Source organism: Urocitellus parryii, chromosome 12 (assembly GCF_045843805.1).
Source record: "Urocitellus parryii isolate mUroPar1 chromosome 12, mUroPar1.hap1, whole genome shotgun sequence".
NCBI lineage: Eukaryota > Metazoa > Chordata > Mammalia > Rodentia > Sciuridae > Urocitellus > Urocitellus parryii.
Window position 1 is genome coordinate 88,394,944 of NC_135542.1, and position 12,750 is coordinate 88,407,693.

Sequence of the window (12,750 nt, forward strand, 5' to 3'; positions counted from 1 at the left end):
GCATCTTTCATTTCTTAAATTCCTTTCTCTCTTCAAACTGACGCCTTTCTCCATAACTGCCCACACCGCTTCCCCGGACAGGCTTCTGAGTTTGTTTTCTTTGTTCTCATTGTTTTCTACCAGCAGAAAGACAAAGTGTCTCTCTTCTGGGTACTAACAGCATGCCTGACTTCTTAAGATGATCTTCCCAAGTCATTGACCGTGGGATCAAGAACTTTTGCGTATTTCAGAGCACATACCTGGGAAGCAGTTCTCCAGAAAGCGACCTGGCAAGCTTGCAATGTACTTCACAGTTCTGAATCCCATTTCAAAAAACCTGCCTGGAGTTCAAGGCCAGAGCTGGAATTATAGCTCGGAGCTTTGGGTGGTCTGTTATGTAATTAACCAGCTCACTCTGTTATTAGTGGCATTAGAAATCATGCCACAGTCCAGGTGAGCTTGTAAGGGAAGAACCAAACTCTACTTTACAACCATTTATTTCTTAATGACCTCCACCACCACTCCTCACCTGCTTCTAAACTAAAATACACTTCCTGTATAAATCTTGGAAATGTAGATAATGTAAACACCAGCCATAATCTCACCACTTAGATGGTATCACTCTTATAATTTGGCATATACTTTGAGGCCTTTTAAATGCTTTGTTAATATTGTATAAAAAAAATATTTTATGTATTTTTATTTTCAGCTTGAAGTTCTATCAAGAGCAGGTTTTCATGTCTTTATGTATTTTTTTAAAAAAATATTTTTTAGTTGTTAATAGACCTTCATTTTATTTATTTGTATGTGGTGCTGAGAATCAAACCTAGCACCCTACGAATGCTAAGCAAGCGCACTACCACTGAGCCACAACCCCAGCCCTGTCTTTATTCCCTTTATTAGATTGTAACTTGTCTTCAGTTTCATTGTTGTAAATATTTATGTAAAAGTCCTTGTGCCTGACTCTGTATTTCAGGTTATTTCCATAGATAAAATATGCATCTGATAAGGTACTCATGTGCAGAATGTATAAAGAACTTCTACAAATCAATAATGCAGAGAAACCATCCAATTTTAAATGGGCAAGAAATGGGGTGAACAATTTAGTTAAGATCTCCATAGCTAAGGTAAGCACAGGAAAATATGTGCCACATTAGTCACCTGGGAATACAAATTTAAAGGGTAATTAGGTAATATGACATGTCTTAGCTTTTTTGTTGGTGTGACCAAAAGTCCTGACAAGAACAATTAGAGAAGGAAATGTTTATTTGGAAAAGTCACTGGGATTACATTTTCAGTATTATCAGCCCATAGACGGATGACTTTGTTGCTCTAGGCCTGAGAGGAGGCAGAACATCATGGATGAAAGGAATGGAGGAGGAAAGCAGCCCAAGGAAGCACAGAGAAAGAGAGAAGGGGGACGAGGAGGAGAAGAAGGAGGAGGAGGAGGTGGGGGAGAAGAGGAGGAGGAGGAAGAAGAAGAAGGGGAAGGAGAGGAGGAGGAGGAGGAGGAGGAGGAGGAGAAAGAGACTCCTCCACTTATCAGTGATAAAATATCAACCCCCAAAGCCTGGCCCCCAGTGACCCACCTCCTCCCGCCACACCCTACCTCTCCACAGTTACCATCCAGTTAAACCATTCAAGTGGATCAATGCACTGATTAGCCAAGGCTCTCATAACCCAATCATTTCACCTCTAAACTTTCTTGCATAGTCTCACACATGAGTTTTTGGGGAAACATCTCACATCTAAACTATAACACCACACATCCACCAGAAAGGCTAACATTTTTTAAACTAACAATACAAAGTGTTGGTGATGATATGGAGCAGCTGGAATTCTCTTACTGGGACAGTCAGCACCCCCACACCCTGCCCTGAAGAAGGACTAATGCAATCTCAGGACCTGTCGACCATTAAAAGGATGGTATGTGTTCTTCCCTACCCCTCACTCTCAAACAGTCCTACTGCCTTCAAAACCCAGGTGCATCATTAAATCCAGTATGCCTTCACCAGAATGTCTCCAAGGACAAACTAGATAAGAGAATAAAACTTCTGGGGAATCACCACAGAGGGCTGAAGGCGAAGCCCCAGGGCCCTCAGCTTGTTATCTTACCTTCTCAGGATTTTCAGTGACTCATTCTCTTCAACAGGAAGATGGTCTATACAAGAGGTAGCACCAAGAGGAGATAAGTACAATTCTTGGGCTCCAAGCTGACCATCCTTCAAGGCCCAAGTGTTTGTACAAGGGGGAAAAGAACCTTTTAAAAATGTGCCCCAAACCAAAGACAATTTCTAGACTCAAATATGTCCCTTCAACCCCTACACATGAATAAAAACTGGCCCCTTCTTTTGTTTGGAGATCCGCCTAATGCACTCTCTACTGGAGCTGGGTCTCCCTTCTTGCTGGAGCAGAAGCCCTGATAAAGCCTTGCCTGTGTTTAAATTCCTCCAGGTCCAGTCTCCTTAACGACTCTTCTGGACCCAGGCATGTGACTCCAGTAACAATACGTTGCTGGTGGAAATGAAAATAAAAGGGCCCCTTTGGAAGACAGTCAATGACCCCTGCTCTGCCACATAGTAATTCTCCTCCTAGAAATGAAATGAAATTCTATTCCCAAGAGAAGTGAAAATATATCCATACAAAGACCTGCATGTGGATATTCACAGCATTTAATTCACAGTAGTCACAAACTAAAAATGACCTGTCAACGTGTTCATCAACTGTTGAATGGATAAACAATTATGATGTGTCCGTATAATGCAATATTTCTCAGCAATAAAAATGAATGAGCCAGGCTCAGTGGTGTATGCCTGTAATCCCAGCTGCTTAGGAGGCTGAGGCAGGAAGATTGTGAGTTCAAAGCCAGCCTCAGCAATTTAGTGAGGTGCCAAGCAACTCAGTGAGACCCTGTCTCTAATAAAATACAAAATAGGGCTGGCGATGTGGCTCAGTGGTTGGGTGCCCTTGAGTTCAATCCCCATTACCCTGCCCCCGCCAAAATATATATATATATATATATATATATATATATATATATATATATATATATATGCAAAAATGAATGAACTACTGATATGTGCAATGACAAAGATAAATCTCAAAAGCAATAAGCTAAGAAAAGACGTCAGACCTAAAAGACTTCCTATCATCTGATTCTATTTATATGACATTCAGGAAAAGGCAAAATTATAGGGATAGAAAGTAGATCAGTGATTTCTAAGTTGTGAGTAGAGGCAAGAACTTGATCATAAAAGTGCATGAGGAAACTTTAGAATGGAAGAAATGCTCTTTATCTTGATTGCAGTGGTATATAGTCATGTAACTATACGCATTTGTCAAAATGAAACTGAACTCTTAAAATGAGCACATTTTTTCGTATGTACATTAAATCTCAATAAAGCTGATTTTAAAAATAAGGAATGATCCTGAGATTTTTTTTTTATTTTTGGCTCGGGCAACTGACCTGAAGTAGAACTTGAGAACAGATTGGGGAATTCAGAAAGAGAAATAGGACTTGAGGGGTGCGGGGGATGGTGCCAGGAAATGACTTCTGGTTTTGGAAGTGTTAATGAGGTTGAGTTAATGAGGTCACAAAGAGCAAAAAGAGACATATAGAAATGAGATAGAGTGGGGGATAAACCCTACAGTAAGACAGAAAATCAAGAAAAAGGAATGGCTTTGATCATACACATAGGAAGTTGTGTATGTGTGTGTAGTATATTTTCATTTTTTTCTCTTTATTCTTTTCATTTTTTTTTAGTTGTTGAGGACTTTTATTTTTGTTTATTTACTTATATGTGGTGCTGGGAATCAAACCCAGGGCGCCTCACACACTACCACTGAGCTACAACCTCAGCCCGATTTTTCTCTTTATCCTCTTGGTATCTTCTTTCCCTGGGGCATCTCACACACCAAGTGTGGCTATGCTACACTCCTAGAGTCTTACACTAAACAGACCGCACACACCCTACGCACACACACCACACTCCAACAAAACAATCCAGTGAGACTCAAGTAAACCAAGAGATATTCAAGCTGGCACCTGCCCTCATACATATTAGTGGGGAGAGTGTACTCTTGGTCCTTGACATTCTGTGGAAAAAAGCAACAGAGAATTACCAGGTTATTCATCCTGAGCAAACGGCTGAATAGGAAAAGAGCTGTATAACAGCTCCATTAGGACCTGGGACCAGGACTTTTCCTTTGGGTTTTTGTAACAAATAAAAGTTTAATAATGGCATTTTTTTTTCAGTCTAAGGGAAGAAGTTCCATCAGTCATGATCCTATTTGGAACCAACTGGGAAACTCCAAGAACTTTCAGTGACAAATTTTCAATAGTTCTGGGCATTTTAATATGTATCCATGAAAGGTAATGATTCAGTGTTGTCTTCTATTCCATGGATAAGAAAACTGAAATCCAGAAAAGCCATGGATCTATCCATTTTCTCAGAAGACCTAAGGGACCGATGATAGGGACAGGAGCTCCAGTCTGGCATTCTGTTTGCAGATATGCCTAGAAGACAAGACAACAGCTTCCCGGACTGCCGGATTCATGATCCTCGTGAGTTGGCAGGATACCGCCTAAATCCTTCCCACTGTCTGTGGACCAGACTTGTGGTCCGCTGTCACTGTTCATTGAAGGGGCTCTGAGAAGACAACGGTAGGGCTCTTTGGGGGTCAATCAAAATCCTTAACAGAGCTGATGATGGGAGTGGCCTGACTCCTGATCCAAACACACAGGGCAGTTTTTCTCACTATCACACAGCCTGAAAGGCAGGGTGGGTGGGAACCAGTCTGTCTGACTCCCAAGCCTTCCTTGCAACCATCCAACTGCTGCCTTCTATTCTTTTCTAAAATCTCCAGTATGAGCATGATTATGAGGTAAGAAAGAAAGAAAACAGAAGTAGGGGAGGAAGTGGGAGGGGTGTCTTCATCTCCATGTTCATGTATTTCCATGAAGAACTTCCTCTTGGCTTTCTAGTAGGGAATACTTTTAGCACAACACAATTTCTGGTCTTTTCTCCCATCCCTGTTACTCATTCTTCCCAGGGCAGCTGCCATTATCTGAACGATAAGATTGGGTGACCTGTCACTCACGTTCTGTGGTATGCTGGCAAAAATACAGCAACTGGCTTTGGGGGCAGGGGAAGGAACCCTAACTAGTAGCATGTGCCAATTTCCATGGTGTAAACATTCCCACCAGAGCAGCTTTCGAGAAGCCCAAAGTAGTCAACCAGTTTGCAAAATTCCTGAAAATTTAACATTCTGTTCCAGCAATCTGTTCTGTGCTAGCTCCAACGACATTGACACCCACATGGTTACGTGGGCCCCAGCTCCCTGCTGTTGGCGGACCCCAGATGTCCGTCCCCTTTTGGAGTTGCTTCTCCACCTCTGCACTGCTTCTGCTGCTTCTGTAAAGTCATTACCTTTCTCCCATCTCCTCCCAGGAGTCTAGGACTGTGAGGAGTTTAGCTTTTCACAGAAAGACAGGCAGGCAGGCAGGAAGGTAGGGTTTCCAAAGCTTTCGCTTTCTGCTCCACAGCATAGAATCCACCTAATGCAGGAACCCAAAGCCCTGACCACCTACCTGTCTTGAGTAGAAGCAAAGGAAATTCTAATACAGAAGGAACTTTACTTTGCACTTTTTACTTGATAATGGGGCAGGAACAGTCTTTAGTCTGCATCTCTGACCCAAACGAGTTCCCAATGACAGCAGTGATTGGTGGGTGGCATCTCTTCTGCCTTTGGAAGATAGCTGAGCCTGGATTCTGAACACGTTCCTGGCCTTCCAATTTCAAAAGTTCTTTGCCTTTGAGATCTGCCCTCCCACAGGCCCTGGCTCTTCCTTGCTTCAAGTGGTGGGTTAGGCCCTGGGCTGCCATCAGTGTGGAAATGTGAGCGTTTTGCTTGGCAGCCCTACCAGAATCTCATGGTATGGAGAGTGGACCTTCCCCAAAGGAGGGAAGTGTACTGTTTCCAGAAGGCATGGAGGATTCTATGAGGACCCCAGGTACCTGCGACAGGATTTCGGCATAGAGTCCTTAGGACATAAGCATATATTCCTGACAACCAAAGCAGAGGGAGGCCTAACAAGAAACAACATGGACTTCAGTGAGGGAATGCGACTGAGGCCTCACATAACGCTCCAGCCTTCCCCAGTGCCAGCATCAGGATATGATGAGCAGGCTTGAATAATTCATGAACAGAACTGACGAGGGATCCAGTTCAGCCAGTCTGCTGGCCACGGGGTGCCCACTGCTGCACCCATCGCCACCCCTACGCACACAGGTTTTACCTGATATCAGCACTTTATTTCCTGGGTCCTGGCAGAGCTGAGAGACAGGCTAGGATCCCACTCAACTTCTTCACTTGCTTCTGTGCATGGGGGAGCACTTGCATGGAAGCCTAACTTGTGGTGAGGTGCCCTGCAAGGTAGCCATGCTTCAGGCTGAGGCCAATCAATAGCTAGGCACCTGGGGCCACAGCCAACAGGTAGGAAGCTGGACCTGCCCTCCCTCTTGGTTCAGAACCACAGCTGGGTTCTTTTCTTGGAAATTCCCGGGCTTGTCTACAGCGCCCCCTGCTGCCCATTTTGTGTTAACCTTGCCTCTGGATCCCTAGTTAGGGATCCCTAGTTAATTGTTTATGAAGCCTAACACAAAGTCCTCCCTCCAGGGTGATGCAGTGAAATCAAGTAACAGGTGTGAAGAGACTTTTGACAGCTAAAAAAGAGGACGACCTAATACAATGGACTATTGCTAGAAAGTCAAGATGGAGGATAACAGAAGCAAGCACCTCCCTCATCCTCGAAACCTGCCTTATCTGTACCCTCATGGCGCGTATCATTCTGTTTTAGTGGACAGAAATCAATCTATGATATACTTTCAGCCTGCTATTATAGAAGCTCACTTATTTTTATTTTTTTCAGTGCTAGGGATAAAACCCAAGGCCTCACGCATGCTAGGCAAGCAACGTACCACTGAGCTACATGCCCAGTCCCCATAACCAAGTTTACTTGTGCCCAAAGCGAGGTCCTGCCTCAAGTGGAGAGATGGCAAAGTTGATTGAGAGTTTAAAGTGTTGTTAATAATAGCACCTACTGCCTGGGATTTTACTTCTCACAACAATCCTAAAGGATTGTACAAATGAGAAAGCAGAGGCACAGAGAGGTTTCAAATTTCCCCAGGGTCATGTGGTTACTATTTGATTTTTTTTTCCAGGAAAACTAAATCTATATCTATCTGTCTCCAAAAATCTGTTTTGTTCCCTCCTGTGCCTGTGTAAACACGAATGGGGTGGAGGTGTATGAAAACGGTTGTCATAGACTTCTGTGGCCTACCTTCTTTCCCTGAAGACGGCATCCCCTCCTTTATTCAAGAACTGCTCTCTGACAAGTGAAGAACCCATTCTCTTTTTCTAGGTCAAGAAAGAGGGCCCAAGTCCTGGCCAACCAACTCTATCCCTCCAATCACAGGTCACATGATAGGTACACATCTCCAGTCAGGTCGAAATGGTAGTTTTCCCATAATTTTTATAATCTGAGGCTGTAGAGAAAAAAAAAAAACACAAAAAAACCTCATAATCCCTTGGGGCAACCAAACTATATGTAAGCTCTCTGTGACCACAGTTTTCCCTGAAAAGAAAGAATGAGGCTACCTCATAACAAGAAGCCACTGTGTATGTGTGTGTGGAGAGAGGGCATGGACCACATCATTTGAGGGTCTGGGTCCAGCCATTCCTGAGGTTGACCCCATTTAGTCCTTACTTATGCAAGGTAACCCATCCCCTTCTAACAAGCTAGTTTGTATTGGGTTTCTGTCAAAGTTAAAAGACCTGGGAAACACGACACGGATCAAAAAGGTCTTCACGGATGAGCTGGACCAGGAAAGAAGGGTTTCACCCAAAAAGAAAGATGAGAAGAGGGCCTGAGGCTGAGGAATAGCAAGCAGCTCAGAGTGACCACAGCTGAGACGTGCAGAGGGGCTGGAGAGATGGGTAAAAGTCACCAGGAGAGGGCCTCCTTTCTGGGCTAAGACTTTTCATCTTTTTCTCAGGACAATGGAGTGCCACCAATGGTGTGACATGATCAAACTTGTGTTTTCAGAAGGTGCTCTGGAGAACGGCGGACCTGAGAGAACACCCCAGAGGCAGCGAAACAGTTCAAGACTGCGACAGAATCCAGGAGAGCGAGCAGGGTGGGAAATGGCTCCCAATTCTGGGCTTGGTCTTTGGCTTGAGGTGAGGGCAGGAACAAAGGGTGGCATCACCTGGAATTGTCCAGTTGATGTTTAAAAAGAGGCCTGAGTTAGAGATTTCTTAAAAGTTTTTATTCTTTCCCTTGAGTCCTTCATTTAACCACTTACCACGTGCCTCCTACAAACCAAGCATCACGTGGGTAAGAAAATTGTGACACCCGTGCTCCCCTGAGATTCCACTCTGGCCTGGACAAGAACACATAAACAACAACTAAACAAATAAGACAAGTGCTGGGAGACAAGGAGACTGCATCATGAGATAGAGAGGAATGGGGGTGGGGTCCATTATTTAGGTGTTTGGCTGTGGTGGCTACAAAATAGACCATCTCAAATTCAACCCACTGTATATGAATGTGCGAATGTGCTCATTTAAGAACAGCCATCTTTTCTTTTGGTGGTGGTACTGGGGACTGAATCTAGGGACCCCTTCTACCACTAAGCCCCCTGCCCCTTCTCGTGTTTTAAATTTTGAGACAGGGTCTCCTAAGTTGCCTCAGCCTCCCAAGCAACTGAGATTCCAGGCATGTGCCACCGCACTTGGCCAGGGCATCGGTCCATTCAGAACAGCTGGCTTCTTTGCCCTCCTTGCCCCGTCTGTCCTCAACCGAGGTTGGTACTTGGGAAATTCCCATCAGCGCCTTTGTTCTCAGCTGGTGCCTTTCATCCCACATTCCCAAAGCCCTTCCTGGTATCCACCCTTTAATTGTCAAGTCCTGGCTCATGGACACAAGCAGGCAGTTTGATCCTTATCCCTGCATCAGAAATAAGAACCACAAAGGCCTCAGTTTATGAGGCTTTGGCCGGTGTTATTCTGGGAGTCCAGGCACCTGACTTCGAGTTCACCCGGGAATACTTGATGTCCTGTCCTTTTCTGGAATCATGTCTGCTGCATCTTTCTGTTGCCACTGTTTCCTCTTTAACTCCACGTCTCTATCTGGAAACTGTTTTTCTTCAAGGGCCCTGAAGTCATGTAGCCTTAGTCCACCTATCCCAAGGCCTGCTGTGCAAGCCACTCAGTGTGTTTCCTCGGAGTTTACACATTACAAGTTGTTTCCTTTTTAGGGGCCCCGATAGGATGGTACGAATTTCACCAAGTAGTTAAGGTGACTTCTTGTACTTTCAGGTTGCCGGGGCAGAGGCTTTAAACAAGCAAAGCTATGTAGAAAACAACTTCCCTGACAAACGCCAGGGGAAGTTCAGGTTGCCATCTGGGGACCAGAAGGCAGGGACCAGAAAGGAAGTGACTGTATCATCTTGGAAGCCTAGGCAGTGTAATCAAAAACACTGCCTTGGGCCTGGGGATGTAGCTCAGTGGTAGTGAGCTTGCCTAGCACGCACAAGGTCCTGGGTTCAATCCCCAGGATTTCAAAATCAATTAATAAAAACTTTTTAAAAAACCAGCAATGCCATAAAAAAAATCCCACAAAACCAGTCTTCTTAGAAAAAACTTACATGAATGAAAGGGGATTGGCATGTTCTGAATTGAGTTTATGCATGGATTAAAGCTCAGGCCACCGCAGGCCTGTTATCTCAGTTACTTTGGTGTCTGAGGCAGGAGGGTTGCAAGTTCAAGGCCAGCCTGGGAAACTTAGCAAGATCTTGTCTCAAAATAAAATAAAAAGTGCTGGGGATATAACTCAGTTGTAGAATACTTGCCTAGCATGTGCAAGGCCCTGGGCCTTGGGTTTGATCCATAGTACTGCAAATAGAACCAGGATTTCTGGCTATGAATGAGTGGAGAGGTTGATGAATCTTCTTAGAAAAATACAAGGATTAAACTAGACAAAACTGTTAAAATTTGGGGTTCTAGAAATTGGTCAGAGGCAGAAAACAACTGAGAAATGTTGATTACTGAAAAGTTGCTTAGACCTTTGGGTATGAACAGTGGGAATCTATGGCTGTATTAGTTATCGACAACTGTGGGATGGATTATTCTGAAATTCAGTAACTTAAAGCAATAAACAGTCTCTGTGCCTCAGGAATCCAGGAGTCACTTACAGGGTGGTTTTGACTCAGGGTCTGTCCTAGGGCTGGAGTCAAGCTGTTGGCCAGCCCGATCTGAAGACTCGACTAGGAGAAGAACCTGCTTCCAAACTGCAACCTGTGGTCAGTTCCCTATACCCATAGGCTGGACACCTCCCTCAGTTCATTCCCCAGAGGGCTGCCACCCAGCACAGTGCCCCCGACAGTGAATGACTCAAGAGAGAAAGAGAGAACATTCAGCACCCAAGATGAAACATGCACTTTTTATTTTTCAAAAATAGCAATCTTATTAGTCGTGCAGATTTTCTCCAGGGCTTCTCTCTTCCACAGGCATAGTCAGGAAGGCATCTTGGGAGAGGAACTGGGCTTTCCAAGACCTTTTTTTTTTTGCCCTGTTGGATACTGGCAGTATGTGCTTGAAGGCCTGGGGTTCCTGTTGCGCCAGATCACAGAGGGTTTCAATTTGAAGCCTGCAACGCGGCCTCCAAGGAAGACTTTCATCCTGTCCTTAAAAGCCTTGAAACCTGGTGCTAATTTGGCCTTGTTTGAGTGAAAGTCCTTTCAGGCATCATTTCCAGAACCTGCAGGTTTCAGTCCCAACTGAAGATTTGCTCCAGCCAGTTATTTTTCCCCACCACCAGCTTATCTAGAGTTTCCAAAAATTCTTTGCCTGCCCTCCCATCAGCCCTCAGACCCACCACTCACTTTCCCAGGTTGCAATGAATAATGATTCTTGGATTGTTTAAACCACCCAGGGCCAGAACTAGCAGGAAATTCAACATCCCAGGCAGGTTCTGCCGTTTATTCCAACACCACGAACATTTTTGCTTTGAGCATGATCATCACGGCCCTGAAAGTGACACACTTCTGAACCTGTTCTTCAATCCAGGTCACTTCACGTTTCTCCACGTCCAATACAGGGTCTTCTAGAATTTCTGTCAGTCTCATTGCCGCAATGAAGTAGATCCTTTAACAGCTTCTAGCACCTTGTTCTTGTTCTTCAAGATCATAGCCTGGGTGGCATGGGACACACTTGACTGGTGAACAACAACTATCACATTTTCTACTTTCAATTATGTTTCCAGGTCAGTTCTCAACATGGGCTGTTACTGGCATCATTAGCAGTGGATTTTGTATGCTTGGGGGCCATGGGAAGCCGGACAACGTGAGATTAAATCAAGCACAAGAGGAAATGATGCCATCAAGAGATGTGGTTAAATGATATGCATGGGGCTGCTGCTGGCATAGCACAGCTTTTTATTTTATGGTAATCTTTTATTTAATGCACACACACACACACACACACAAAAGCACATCCTCTAAAAAATGAAAGGGGCGGAAGTACATGTAACTCAGTGGTAAAGCATTTGTCTAGCATGCATTAGGTCCTGAGCTTGATCCCCCACAGGACTAAATGAAGAAAATAAAAATTAAGGATTAAAAAGTATAGTACAGTATGTAGATAGGATTCTTTACACTAGCATCATCACAAAAATGTGTTGCACTAAGATATTAAACAGTGGCTACCATGTCACTAGGTGAAAGGAACTTTTTAGACCTGTTATAATCTTATGGGACCACCACCCATCATGACATATGATCTGTCATGGACTGAAAGGTCACTGCATGGAGTTTGACTGTGCTTCACTGTGAGCGAATCCAGCCTTCCATCCAACATCTGTAACTACTAATGGTGTTGCAGAATTGAGGGATTAAGAACTATAAACTGTCTATGGCAATACTTTTTCTGTAGAGTCCTAAGAGATTAGGGGAGGGACAAAGAAAAGGGATTTGATAATAACCCTGAGGCCTGGAGAAAATCGTGCCATAGGCTGAGTGCCTTTAAGTACCTTCTGGATCCATACGCGTCTCTTCTGTGGAATATCTCATTCTCCGTGACCCTTCTCTCAACATCAGGTTCCTCAGTCTTCCTGATGCCCCAGACTGGTCCCTTATTCTGTTGGCTTATCCTAGGCAATGCCCAAACTCTGAATCAGCCTGGATCCCTACGGTGCTTGCCCTTGAGGCTTGGATTCCTACCAGGTGGCAGGCCATCTAAGAAACTCAGCTCAAGCGACCTTTGTGATCCCTTCTGAACAGGATGTTTTAACTGTGGCCTTCTAGGCAAGAAAGCTGAAATTAAAAGTACTAGTTTTCATGGTGGAAAATCTGGCTAGAGAAATGCTCTCAAGAGAAGCACAGGGCCTTGTGTCTATAGTTGGGTGAGGCATAACTCAGCATGTTCTGCATCTCATAGCAGATGTTTGGTTTGGAAAGTTCCTCAGCTATTTGGCTTCCAGAGTCTTCTCTCTCCATGGGACTCCTCTGTGGGAAGACAGAACCCATCAATCACAATCCTCAAATGTCAAGTGCATGCTGTGTGACCCTAGGAGAACCTCGCTTCTAGGTACATAACCCAAGTAGGACCATCCCCATCCCCATCTGCAAAGGTCCCCTAGATGGTCAGTTCTCAAAGAAGACTGCTAATGGGGGAGAAATTATAATACAAATGTCATCCACATCCACGGAT

The 12,750-nt window shown here is 44.4% G+C and overlaps 1 pseudogene; it reads left to right on the top strand.

The window, feature by feature from the left end:
* The window catches only part of LOC113181585 (nucleophosmin-like), a 37,351-nt pseudogene extending 26,578 nt beyond the window's left edge, over positions 1–10,773 (top strand).
* Positions 10,774–12,750: the final 1,977 nt, after the last annotated feature.